We start from the raw sequence: 12,849 nt of genomic DNA, 5'->3' as shown, positions 1-12,849 counted from the left end.
TAAGAGGAGAGGGAATGGGTTCGGTTATTAAAGAGAGAATGTGAGGGGGAAAAGAATGTGTTAGATTTTTAGAGAAATGTGAGAAAAATGAACTTTTTCAAAGAGTAATGTGAGAAGAGAGAAGAAACTATAGGAAAAATTATAGATACTCCCAAAATGAATTTTGTAAATATCTTCCCTCCAATACTTTAACCATAGACCTAAATGTTGTTTTTTTTGTATTTACCCCCAAGTAAAAAAATTTCTTGTATTTACCACCAAGTCAAAATGTCAAAAAACCTTATACTAAAATGCCCTTTTCCTCTCTCACTGTCTCTACCCACACACACATTCTCTCTCTCTCTCTCTACCCATCCTCTCTTTCTCTCTCTACCTACACTCTCTCTTTACCCACATGAAATTAAACCCCCCTCACAACGGAAAAACTCACCAACAAAAATGGTGAACACAAATTTTTCGGCGAAGTCCGATGCTTTCCTGTGCAAACTGCTGAAAAAAGGAGCAAACCATATTTTTCGACGAAAACTTCTTTCACAGCAAAAAAGATTGGTTTGTATAGAAAGCGGAGAGAGAGAGAGAGAGAGAGACCAGGTTTTCTCTCTCATTAGATGGGGTTTTAGAGAAGGAAAGCCGCTACTCTCTCTATCGGTTCAAGGCGGCCTTCCCACGATGGTATCCATTGTAAGACATGTACCACTTCACAAACATCTTCAAACCAGTTTGAATATCAGTTGTGGGCTTATACCCAAGCTCCTTCTGAGCCAAACTTGTTGACACGTATGGCTATGAGGCCTCACGTGATTTAGCCTACAATTGTGGGCTTGGAGGAATCTAATTATCCATAATTATCTCCAACGTTAATATGGCCGAACTTTTATATGAATATCTTTGAAATTAGGAAAGACCTTTTCTCAGAGACCTATTGGAAAAAGACAACTGTTAGCCCTTTTTTTCCCTTTAAAATGGGAAGCTAGAGAGAGAAAGACAGCAAAAAAAAGTGAAGAGATCTAAAATCCAGGCTCTACGATCACGAGCCTCACGACATCCATCCTCTCTGATCTCGGATATGGTATGATCCACTCACCATGAATTTTTAGTAACATTGGTATCACAGCAATCCAGGTTTTATCTTATTCATATCCTGAAAAAAATTTTTTACGGTATAGCATATATTATTTACTATCCTGCTCCACACGGATATATTTTTACCATTCATGCTCGAGATATTTGTCTGGTATATAGATAGTGGTATTTTTTTTATTCATCCGCTGAAAGTTTTTTTTCTTTCGTGAATATATTTGTGGCTGAAATCATACGGATATACTACTAACATATCCCTTGGCCTTTTAAAGATAAAACGTTGATATGTTTAATGCCAGTACTTATCTTCTCTTGTTGACGGATTTGTGTCTTGTTGAATCTTAAAAGGTCGGGATAATAATATTTTATTATTCCTTTATCCCTTCCTGTTTCTTTGAACTTTTCAAACCCTAACACGTGAGCACCAAAGCAGTAGGCCAAAAAAAAGAAAAAAAAAAAGGAAAGGGATAATTCAGAAAGGAAGAAAGGGATAACTCTTTCTCCTCATTGGGTGTATCTCATTACCCATATATGCCAAAGGATTTTCGCTCCAAAACATGTGGGCTGTTTATCTAAGCTTATTGAATTTTTTTTTTTTTTTTCACTTACCAGAAATGGTTTCTTCTTTATTAACGTTTATTTGTTTTTATATATATATTTTATACTGTTCAAGCGGAATATTATTGAAACTTGAAAAGATTACAAGGGGATAACCTCCCTAAAACATCTTTTGGCTATATTTTTTTTTTTTTGTCACATGCAAAAGTCCTCTGTACCAATCACCGTACCTCCTAACAACCAATAGATGGTTTTTCATCTCACCACCATATAGTCATTGCCTTTTCAAGACATGTGTTTTCTCTCGCTTCACCTAACCTAAAAATACAAAATAATATATTACAAAATAAGGAAAGGGGAGGAGCAGGCGAGAGCTTAGATCGTTTTCTAGAGAGACTATTGTTTTGATAATATATTTTTTTTCTCATTTGATTAAAGACTCTCAATTGATAAAACTTGTTTATGCAAGTTGGTAATAAAATTCAGTTCACTCACTATTAGCATTTATATGTTAACTTAAGAGATTACTATTACTTGGTGATATTGATAAAAACGATGGATGGGTAAAATACTTTAGATTTAAAATACTTTTCTATTGCAGAGATATAGTAACCGAATTCATACCGCCTCTCTCGATATATATATACATTTTGTGCTATTATGTTGCCTTATATATTGTTGAAATACATATTTAATATTTGCTCTTTTATTGCAAGGGATCACCCTTGATATTGCTCATGCACCCCAATAAATAATATAAAGGAGAAATTTTATATTATCTTTGATAATTATAGTACTTACTTATAGATTGAGAGCTTGCCTATTTCAATTTTTTTAGGCATCACTTAATAACGGATATTGTTTATGAAATAATTGTAGCTCTCTTTGTACAAGCATTGACCACATATTAATTTTTTGGTGTCTTGTTTAGCTTCTTTAGAACTTAGAAAGTATTAGGTTGCCCACACATAACTTAGCAAATGACTAGTAAACTTGTAATAACTGAACTTTCTAGAGTTGAAAAATTGAATGAAACTAGTTTTGGCATGTGGAAGAGGAAGATGGAATATCTCATCATCCAAGATAGAATCATATATGTACTAAAAGATTATCCTCCAATAGTTGGTGATAAACCAACTGAAGAAGAAAAGAAAAAGTTAGAAATTTTTTTAGAAGATGACCTCATTGCAAAAACTTATATATTAACTTTTATGCAATATGACCTTATTAAGGTTTTCGAACATTTTGAAACATCTAAAAAAATGCTAGAGGCAATAAAAACTAAATATGACTCAATCTCTGAAACACACCTCCAATTGCTATAAGAGCAATATAACTTATTTAAAATGAATGAGGGTAATAATGTAGTATAACATGTAAACAAGATGCTTGTTATAGCTAAGGACTTAGCCCTTGATGGGACTGAAGTCCTCGAGCGCATGCAAATTTCCACTATCTTAAATAGCCTTCCACCTTCATGGAGGATGGTAACAATTGCACTTAGGTTGAATGCAAAATCTCTCATATTGAGAGACCTACCTATGCAACTAGCCTTAAAGCAGGCACACATGAACAAAAATTAAAAGAATGAGCTCATACTTGCTCAAGAACTTCTCAAATCTAGCCAACTCAAGTCTAACAACCATAAATTTTGAAGGATGTTTAATAAGAGAAACAATAGGTTCAAAAGCAAAAGAACTAAACCTTGCAACCAAGAAGCTAAACAAAGACCACCAAAATGCTTCTTATGTAGTCAGCCAAGTCACTTCAAGAACTATTGCCCACATAATAGAAACTTGTAAAATTAAAAAATAGCGAAAATGGAAGCAAGAAGCATGAAGTTGTTTGTGTAATTTATAAATGCCTGATAGCAGACCACTACATCAAATGATGGTGGGTAGACTCGGGCGTTAATCGACACATTGCAACCTCTAAAGGCCTCTTTGATTTTTTCAAAGAAATAAAAGATGGGGAGAAACACATCTACATGGGAAACAACACCTATTCTGGTGTATTAAGTATAGGAACTTGTAGGTTGTATATAGGGACAATCGACCTCGTATTAACTGATATATATTTTGTCCCTTGTATGAGACAAAACATTGTATCTGTCCCCTTGCTCATTAGAAAGGGTTTTGAAGTCTGCTTCCGATCATTGAAAGTATCAATCGGAAAGCGTAGACAAATTTATGCTTGAGGACACTTGGTTGATGACCACAACTTGTTCATTCTTCATGTAAGTGAGAAAGTTGATAATAAAATTCCAACTTATTCTGGTTATGTCGATTGTGTAATGGTTATTGATGCATATACTTGGCATTTTAGGCTTGGCCAAATAGGATAAAATAAAATAAATAGGTTAATAAATAAAGGTTTTATTTCAAATCTAAATAATATGGAATTTCCAACCTGTCAGCACTGCTTGTAAGAAAAAATGACTAGAAAATCATTCAATAAAAGGGAGAGAGTTAATGAGTTATTGAATGTGGTCCACTCAGACATTTGTGGGCACCTCAATGTTAAAACTCATAGAGAGATATCATACTTCATCATTTTTATCGATGATTTTTCTAGATTTGGATATGTTTATCTAATCCGCCATAAATTAGAAACTTTAAAAAAATTTAAAATATATAAAAAGAAAGTAGAAACCCAATTGGGTAGGACTTTCAAAATTCTTAAAACTGATAGGGAAGGTGAATACACATCTGAAGTTTTCAATACTTATTGTCAAGAATATGATATTAAAAGACATACCAATATCACGCCACAGGACCTTTTGGGGAGAAGCAATAAGCACATCCATGTATATTCTTAATAAGGTTCCAACTAAGGCAATAGATTCTACTCCTTATGAACTATAGATAGGTAGAAAACCTGTTCTATCCAACTTAAAGAAGTTGGGGTCGACTGCACACGTCCTAATTCCATATCAGCATAGAAATAAGTTAGAAAACAAAATTCTAATTTATAATTTTATAAGATACCCCAAAGGATCAAAGGGATATCGATTTTATCATAAAGATAAGCGACTCATTGAAAGCAGAGATGTTGAGTTCTTAAAAGATTTTATTGAAAAAAACATACATGTAGTGGATAATGATATTCCACTTAATATCATAGATGACTTAAAACCACTATCTACAATGGATATGGATAGCCCTGATCAACATGATGATGTTGAAGTACCCACACACCCAATGTTAAGTGGTTAAAAGAAGTCTAGAGCTCCTCCATCATACCTTGATGATTTCTATGTCTATATGAGTGAGGAGACAGATAACCTTATCGACCTAAATGAAATCCATGACCTGTTTTATTTCAATGATGCTATGAAGTCACAAGAATATCAATAATGGCTTAATGCCATGAGAGAATTAGATTAAAAATAAAGTTTCAGAAGTATTTGATTTACCATCAAATAGGAAACCTATAGGTTATAAATGAGTACGTAAAAAAAAGTTAAAATCTGATGGATTAAAATCTGATGGATCAATTGATAAATTTAAAGTTAGGTTAGTAGTAAAGAGTTTTACCTGAAGAAAGGGAGTCAACCGAGTCGACACTTATTCTTCAGTTGCAACGTTTATTTCCATTAGAATAATTTTCACAATCGTTGCATATTATGACCTATAACTTTACCTATGGGATGTAAAGATTGCATTCTTAAATGGTAAACTAAAAAAACCATCTACATGAAGCAATCTGAGGGCTTCATAATTAAAGACCAAGCTAATAAAGTATATAAACAAAATAAGTCTTTGTATGGTTTAAAACAATCTTCAAGACAATGGTACTTAACATTTCATGATGCCATCTTACAGATCGGATATGAAGTAAATAGATTGGACTATTGTATGTATGTCATAAAGAGTGAGAATAAATTCACAATACTCTCATTATATGTAAATGATATCTTAATAGCTGGAAACGACTTAGCTTGATAAGACTAAGTCATGGCTTTCTTCTTGATTTGAGATGAAAGATATGGGAGAAGCAACTTATGTCCTAAGCATAAAAATAACTAGAGATGGAAAATAAAAAATGTTGTGCTTAAACCAAGAGAGATATCTTCAAAAGATTTCAAATGGAAAATTGTAAACCATTGTCTACTCTTGTTGAAAAAGGAATAAAGTTATCTAGGAAGGATTGTCCAGTAGAATGACAAGAAAAGCCTAACATTCCCTATGCATAAGTTATTGGTAGCTTGGTATATGCAGTAACATGTACAAGACCAAATTTGAGTTATGTCGTAGGACTTGTTAGTAGATATCAAATTAATCCATGCATAATTCATTTCATTGGAAAACAGTAAAAAGAATTCTAAGGTACATTAATGGAACAAAGCATTTAAAATTGTGTTTCAAACAGATAAGCTTGAAATTATAGGATATTGAAATGCAGATTTTGCTGGGGATAAAGACGATAGTAAGTCCACCTCAAGACATGTTTTCCTCTTTGGAGGGGCAGTTATTTCTTGGTCTAACGAGAAATAACATGAAGCAGAATATATTGCATGTATCACTGCTTATATTTTTGTCATCTGGATAAAGCACTTCATAGATAACTTGAAGCTACAAATCATTGACGGACCGATTCAAATGTTTTGTAATAATCAAGCTGTAAATTAAATTAATTCAAATTGGAGCAAATAACTCCAAATTAAAACATATAAATATCCAATATCACTACATTTAGGATGTAGTTGAGAAATGTCACGTAACTGTTAGTTACTTGCCCTCATCAGATATGATCGCTGATCCATTAACAACAAGTCTAAGTGTTGAACTACCGTCTAAACATATTAGCTTAATGGGACTTAAATATGTTTAAGTCAATTAGTTTTCATGAGTGACAAATCTGCATTAGCGTGAAAATCATCATGATGGACATTTGTCATGAGAAGCATATCTGCGAAAGCGTGAGAAAAATCTCATGGCAAGATATTTTCCTATAGGCCATACTCAAAAGTAAGAGTATGTATGTGACTTATTATTATGCTCGGCCGTCATAGCCGAGTGGGAGATGTTGACATGTATGACTATGAGGCCTCACGTGATTTAGCCTATGATTGTGGGCTTGGAGGAATCACATTATCCCTAATTATCTTCAATGTTGAAATAGTCTAACATTCATATGGATGTGTTTGATGAATATCCCTAAAATCAGGAAAGACCTTTTCTCAGAGACCCGTTGGAGAAAGATAATCGTTAGTCATTATTCTCCTTATAAAATGGGAAGCTAGAGAGAGGAAGACACAACAAAAAAAAGATGCATAGTTCTCCTCTCTCTCTTTAAAAGTGAAGGGATCTAAAATTCGGGCTCTGCAATCACCAGCCTCATGGCATCCTTCCTCTCTGATCTCGGATTTGGTCTCATCCACGCTCCATCAATTTTTAATAACAAAGCTGATGTTAGCATGAGTAAAGGGAACATCTCCATTACCAGCCATTTCAACAACATTCCTCTTTGCTTCCACCTTCAAATGTCTCTAAAACGCCCAATAAATCAAGCACTGGAACTGGTGATGTGTTTCCCAAACTGAAGATCCTATAAGGAGTAGGGTCCTTTTTGGCCCTTGAACTAGTGTTTTTACCTGATGTATTAAGAGAAGCAACACAACCTTTCACTATATCACCAATATAAGTGAAATCTCTAGCCAAATCAATGTAATCCTTTCCTCTGAATGTTGTAATGGGATTTTCTTAAAAAATGTTTTGCGTAAACAAGAAATATGTTAAGTTGGGCCTGCCCCATGGCTCATTAAAGAGAGAGAGAGAGAGAGAGAGAGAGAGAGAGAGAGGGCAGGTAGAGAGAAAAAGAGAGAGGGTAGATAAAGAGAGATGGTGGGTAAAGAGAGAAAGAGAAAGGGCGGGTAGAGAAAGAGGAGAAGGGCATTTTAGTCTCACATTTTTTGACTTTTTGACTAGGGCAGTAGATACAAAAAAAAACTGTGTTTAGGTCGAGGGTGTGATACTAAAAATATTGGGGGGAAGATACCTACAATATTCATTTTGAATGTTGTTTATAATTTTTTTAAAAAAAATAGAGATGAGAGAAATAATGCATTAAGATTTTCTTTTTAAAATAGGTGCAGTCTATTTGTGATGTAGTGAATATATATATATATATATATATATATATATATATATATATATATATATATATATTATTAGTTTTTTTTTTAGTTTATCTTTTAACTTAAGAATAGGAGGTGCACAAGGATAATTAGGTGAGTTTATTTTGTCGTGAGTTGATATTGATCAATTGGGTTGGTTGGTTTAGGAGTATAAATAGGATAAGGTTAGATCTAGAGGGGGTTTATCTTTTCAACAGATAGCTTTGGGTAAAAACGTAGGGGTTTATCTTTTCAACAAAGGGTAAAACGTGGGTGACACATGAATTTAAGATAGAGAAGATAGGGATGAGAAAAATAGGTTTTAATAAAATTTGGTCTCCTGAAGAGATTATTTTGGGGTGAATTCCCTTACAGACCTTGAGATATAGTATATTCTTTTAAACTTTTTTTTTTTTTTTTTCTCTAGTTATTTCTCCCTGCATCAATTGGTATTAGAGCAAGTTAGATCTGAACAAGTCAGATCCAGAGAGCAAGTTAGGTTCAGAGTTTACAATGCCACCAAAAGTGAATCAAGCTAATCCTACTTCGGCTATAGATGATCGTTGAGGAGAAATTTTGACTAAAGCCCTAGAGGATTTTCGAACTGAAGTACGTAAGATGAATCAGGAGATAAATCAAATGATGCAAGGCCTAAAGGATTTTCAAACTGAAGTACATGAGATGAATCAGGAGATGAATCAAATGATGCAATGATTGGATCAAGAGGTGAATCAGAGGATGCAACTGTTGGATCAGACGTTGCAGCGGTTGAAGAATAACCTTCCTCGTGAAGAAGGTATTAGCAACCACATTAATCTTGCATCAAGAATTCCACGACAAAACCAAGGTGTTGATTTCGAGCGTAACGAATATTACAGGCCATATATGCATCCTATAGAGCGATCACGAGAAGATTATAGGCCAGATCCGCGTCCTATAGAACGACCACAAGATTTTGGTATTAAAGTTGACCTTCCAGAATTTCATGGTAAGCTCCATATCAAAGGTTTTATTGATTGGTTAAGTGCAATTGAGAATTATTTTGAATGGAGTGAATTGCCACAGGAACGTAAGGTTAAACTTGTTGCTACCAAGCTCCGTGGGTACGTTGCGGCCTGGTGGGAGCAAGTTCAACAATATCGACTTCGTAGTGGGGAAAGGAAAAATTACTGAATGGCAAAAGATGAAAAAAAAATTGAAAGAAAATTTTTTTCCTGCGGATCATGAGCAAATTTTCTTTAAAGAACTCCAAAATCTTCAACATAATGAAAAAAAAAAGTAGAAGATTATGCCGGGGAGTTTTATCGATTAGTTGCTTGAAATAACCTCCAAGAGAAAGAAGGACAAAAGATTGCTCGATATATAAATGGCCTTCAACCTACGATTAAGGATGAGGTTTTTCTACATCGCCCATAGACTTTAAGTAAAGCTTTACGAGTGAAAATGAAATACCAAGGGAGCACCAATAGGCGCTTTTACAACCAGAATGAGGTTTTACTCCAACCGAATTTAATGAATAAAAAAAAGATACTGTAAAGTTTATATGTTATCGATGCAACGAACCAGGATATCGATTGTTTGAATGCCCCAAAAAGAAGATGGAGGTACATTTGACTAAGGAAGAGGAAGAAGTTCCAGAAGATCAAATTCAACAAATAGGCCTCCATGGTGATGAAGAAAGAGATCCGCTTTAAATCAAGCTCGAGGTCGAGTTTATTTTGTCGTGAGTTGATATTGATCAATTGGGTTGGTTAGTTTAAGAGTATTAAAAAGATAAGGTTAGATTTAGGAGAGGGTTTATCTTTTCAACAGATAGCTTTGGGTAAAAACGTCGAGTTTATCTTTTCAACTATGGGTAAACCGAGCGTGGCAAGTGAATTTAAGATAGAGAAGATAGAGATGAGAGAAAAAAGGTTAAGGGAGTTAATAAAATTTGGTCTCCTTTATTTTGGGGTGGATTCTCTTACCAACTTTGAGAGATGGTATATTCTCACAATCTTTCTTTTTTTTTTTCTGGTGTTACTTCTCCCTCCATCAATTTGCCCCTCTATAAAAATTAGGAAAGCTAAAGTCAAAAGGAAAATCTAATGAGGTCTAATTTCTTGAAAATAAATACCTTGCAAGGTTTTCTTATTAGGAAACCCTTTTTCAATTGAAGATTTTCCTATTCATGTGAGTGTGGAGGCATCGTGATTGGTGGTGCCAGTTTTTCTGGTGAGAAAAAGGTAAGAGAAAACCAACGCTGAGTTGTGAGGATATAAATTTTGAAGGTTTTTTGTAACTATTTTGTACCAAAGATAAATGATCTCATTATATATTTTTTCTTTTTTTTAAAAAAGCCAAAATTAGCCTTAAAAAATCCCTTTCTTGAGCTCCTCCATTTCCGGTTAAATGAAACTTAATCAAAGAGCACAAGGTTTGGGGAAGCATTACAAATTATCTTTTTTAATGCCGTGGAGATTACATGATTTTGATTTTTGCCGTAGGATGCCTGTGATTTGACTGTGTGCTAATAAGAGTTCAAAATAATACAAGTTTTTCTTAAGAAATCTTAAAAAAAAAATTACAAAATGAAACTGATATCAAGCCTGTGGTTAGAAATTCCATCAAGTAAGTATGTGTTTTAGCGTAACCCATAGGGATATTAATCCAACAATGAGAAATAAGGTAGTCCTAGAAGAAAATGTAGGATTTAATTACTCCAAAATTTCTTATATGGCCCACAAAATAAATAAAAGTGAAGTACTACAATTTACCTCTGAGATGAATATGAACTTCTTTATGCTTTACAAAACGAAAAAAAAAAATACTTGCACAAAACTAATATGACTATGAAAATTTTGATATACAGAAGTAAACAAAAATAGGTATGAAAATTAAAATAAGAAAATCTTAAAAGAAGAATGGAAATAATCGAAATTCATAAAATAATTAGATAAAAAAAAGAGAAAAATATTGCCAAAATCTAAAATAAAATATATATAGATATAAACTAAATGAGAGAGAGACGTAATGAAGGATGTAAACGGGACCATCTTTAAGTCGTTGTTAACATGAAAGAGAAGTAAACAAAAATAGCTATGAAAATTAAAATAAGAAAATCTTAAAAGAAGAATAGAAATAATAGAAATTCATAAAATAATTAGAAAAAATAAAAAATAAAATATTGCCAAAATCGAAAATAAAATATATATATATAGAAATAAACTAAATCGCGAAGGTTTTGGAAGAAAATAAGAAGGTTTTCTTAATTGAAGAACCAATTAAAATAGAGTTAAATCTATTTATAGTACAAGAATTATTTAATAGAAAGAAAATAAAGGAAAGAGTGTGCCTGGAGTGACTAATTGATGACTAAAAATTCATCTTTGATCCTCAGAGAGGAAAGAGATGTTTGATATTTGGTTCACAAATATCCCCAAGATAAATGATATAGGAATTGAAATAAAGTGTGATAAGAGGTAGAGAGGCTGGTATTGGGTATATTTAGATAAAGGGTAGATTTAAGGGTAAATTAAGTTGATGTAGGCTGAACAAATGTAGTTCTAGGGTTTTATGGTGAAAGAGGGGTAGATCTAGGATTGAGTGGGACTTGTTTTGATCAAATTAGACACTCAATGGTCAGATATCAATTGATGTAGGCTGAATTGGACCAAATAATTTGTATTTATGGTGACGGCCTTGGATTAACAGGGTTCTTGACCTAGCTCCACACATCATGTAAAAAGTCCAACTTTATTTAACCTTCTCAAGCCAACTGTTACCATGTCCTCTCTCTTCCTTTTAAACTCTACTTTTCCTTCTCTCTCAAGATGACCAAATACCCTATCCCCTTGTACAAGCACCAACCTATCAAAGCTAACATACTTATCCTTCCTTTTCGAATAAATTTTAAAAAAAAAAACAAAAAACAAAAACAAAAACACAAAAAAAGAAAAAAGAAGACTCCAAAAATAAAGAACCTAACTTTCCTATCAAAGAAAATAAATGATAAACTTCTCCACTAAAGTATGGACTCATCTTTCCTGCAGAAATTTGACTTTCAAAACTTAAACCAACAAGCTCTTTAAAAACAAAATGCTCTATAAATTAAAAAAAAAAAAACTGAACAAGCTCATCCTTTATTTCTTCTTCTTCCGATCATGATCCATTAAACAAGCTCATCCTTATTTTTTCTTCTTCCAATTATTATCCGATCGCTCCACATAATCCAACGCCACAATTTCCACTGCATCAGTTGAAAACACGGGTTTGAAGGCCTAAATCTCAGGTTTAACTGCCCTTCCAAATTGCTTGGAAACTAGGCTTTCTATGTACTATAATTTTGGTCTAAAATGGTGGTTACAAGAGTCACCACCATCTCATCAATATTTTCTTATGTTAGGGCAAGAGGTTCCCACCAAATTGCATTTCTCACTCTCTCCCCCATAAGTGATCAGTGTCCAACAACAGATTAGATAGCAATGACAAGTATAATTACATTGTTACCATGATCAAATGGAACATGACATGCTTCTTCTCTTATTGAAAACCTTCTCTTGATTTAGCTTCTTCTAATAGTTTGTCAATCTGGCCATGTTTATTGAACCCTTACAGTGTGAGAGTAGCTAATGAACTTGGTGGAGGGAATCCCAATGGTGCAATATTTTCGACGCTGTATGGACATCGTTCTCTATCGGATGCATGTTCTGTGCGCTCTGCATGGTTCTTCGACAACAGATAGCATACATATTTACAGATGATGAGCAAGTCCGTGAAGCGCTCCTCCACTTATCCATCCTGTTGGCCTTATTTTTCCTTCTCAACAGTGTTCAACCAGTTCTTTCAGGTGAGTTCAAGCATTATATACAAGTTATCCATAACTTTGTACAAGTGATAACAATCAACAGTTACTAGCTATATTTTCATGCGATTAACAGATAAAAGGTAGAAATTCAAATAAAGGATAGAGATGGATAGGTACTTCTAGAAAATAATAAGGATACTGGTCGTACCTATTATTGATTAGCTACAAAGCATAAATTTTTTGGACAGTTATTATTATTATTATTTTATTACCATTATCCCTATTCCATGTCTGTTTCTTTCATTCT

At 33.5% G+C, this 12,849-nt stretch overlaps 1 pseudogene across 1 annotated transcript in view; it reads left to right on the top strand.

Annotated features, from left to right (window-relative positions):
* Window positions 1-8,494: 8,494 nt before the first annotated feature.
* Window positions 8,495-12,849, top strand: part of LOC18421836 (protein DETOXIFICATION 36-like) — an 8,436-nt pseudogene continuing 4,081 nt past the window's right edge. Inside the window, exons 1-2 of the transcript XR_016045150.1 lie at window positions 8,495-8,859; window positions 12,353-12,584. The product of XR_016045150.1 is annotated as a protein DETOXIFICATION 36-like (transcript). The remainder of the gene's footprint in view (window positions 8,860-12,352; window positions 12,585-12,849) is intronic.

Source organism: Amborella trichopoda, chromosome 12 (genome assembly GCF_054954075.1).
Source record: "Amborella trichopoda isolate Santa Cruz 75 chromosome 12, AtrichopodaSantaCruz75HAP2 v2.0, whole genome shotgun sequence".
Lineage (NCBI taxonomy): Eukaryota > Viridiplantae > Streptophyta > Magnoliopsida > Amborellales > Amborellaceae > Amborella > Amborella trichopoda.
The sequence above is the reverse complement of the archived record's forward strand: the minus strand, read 5'-3'. Positions and strand labels throughout refer to the sequence as shown.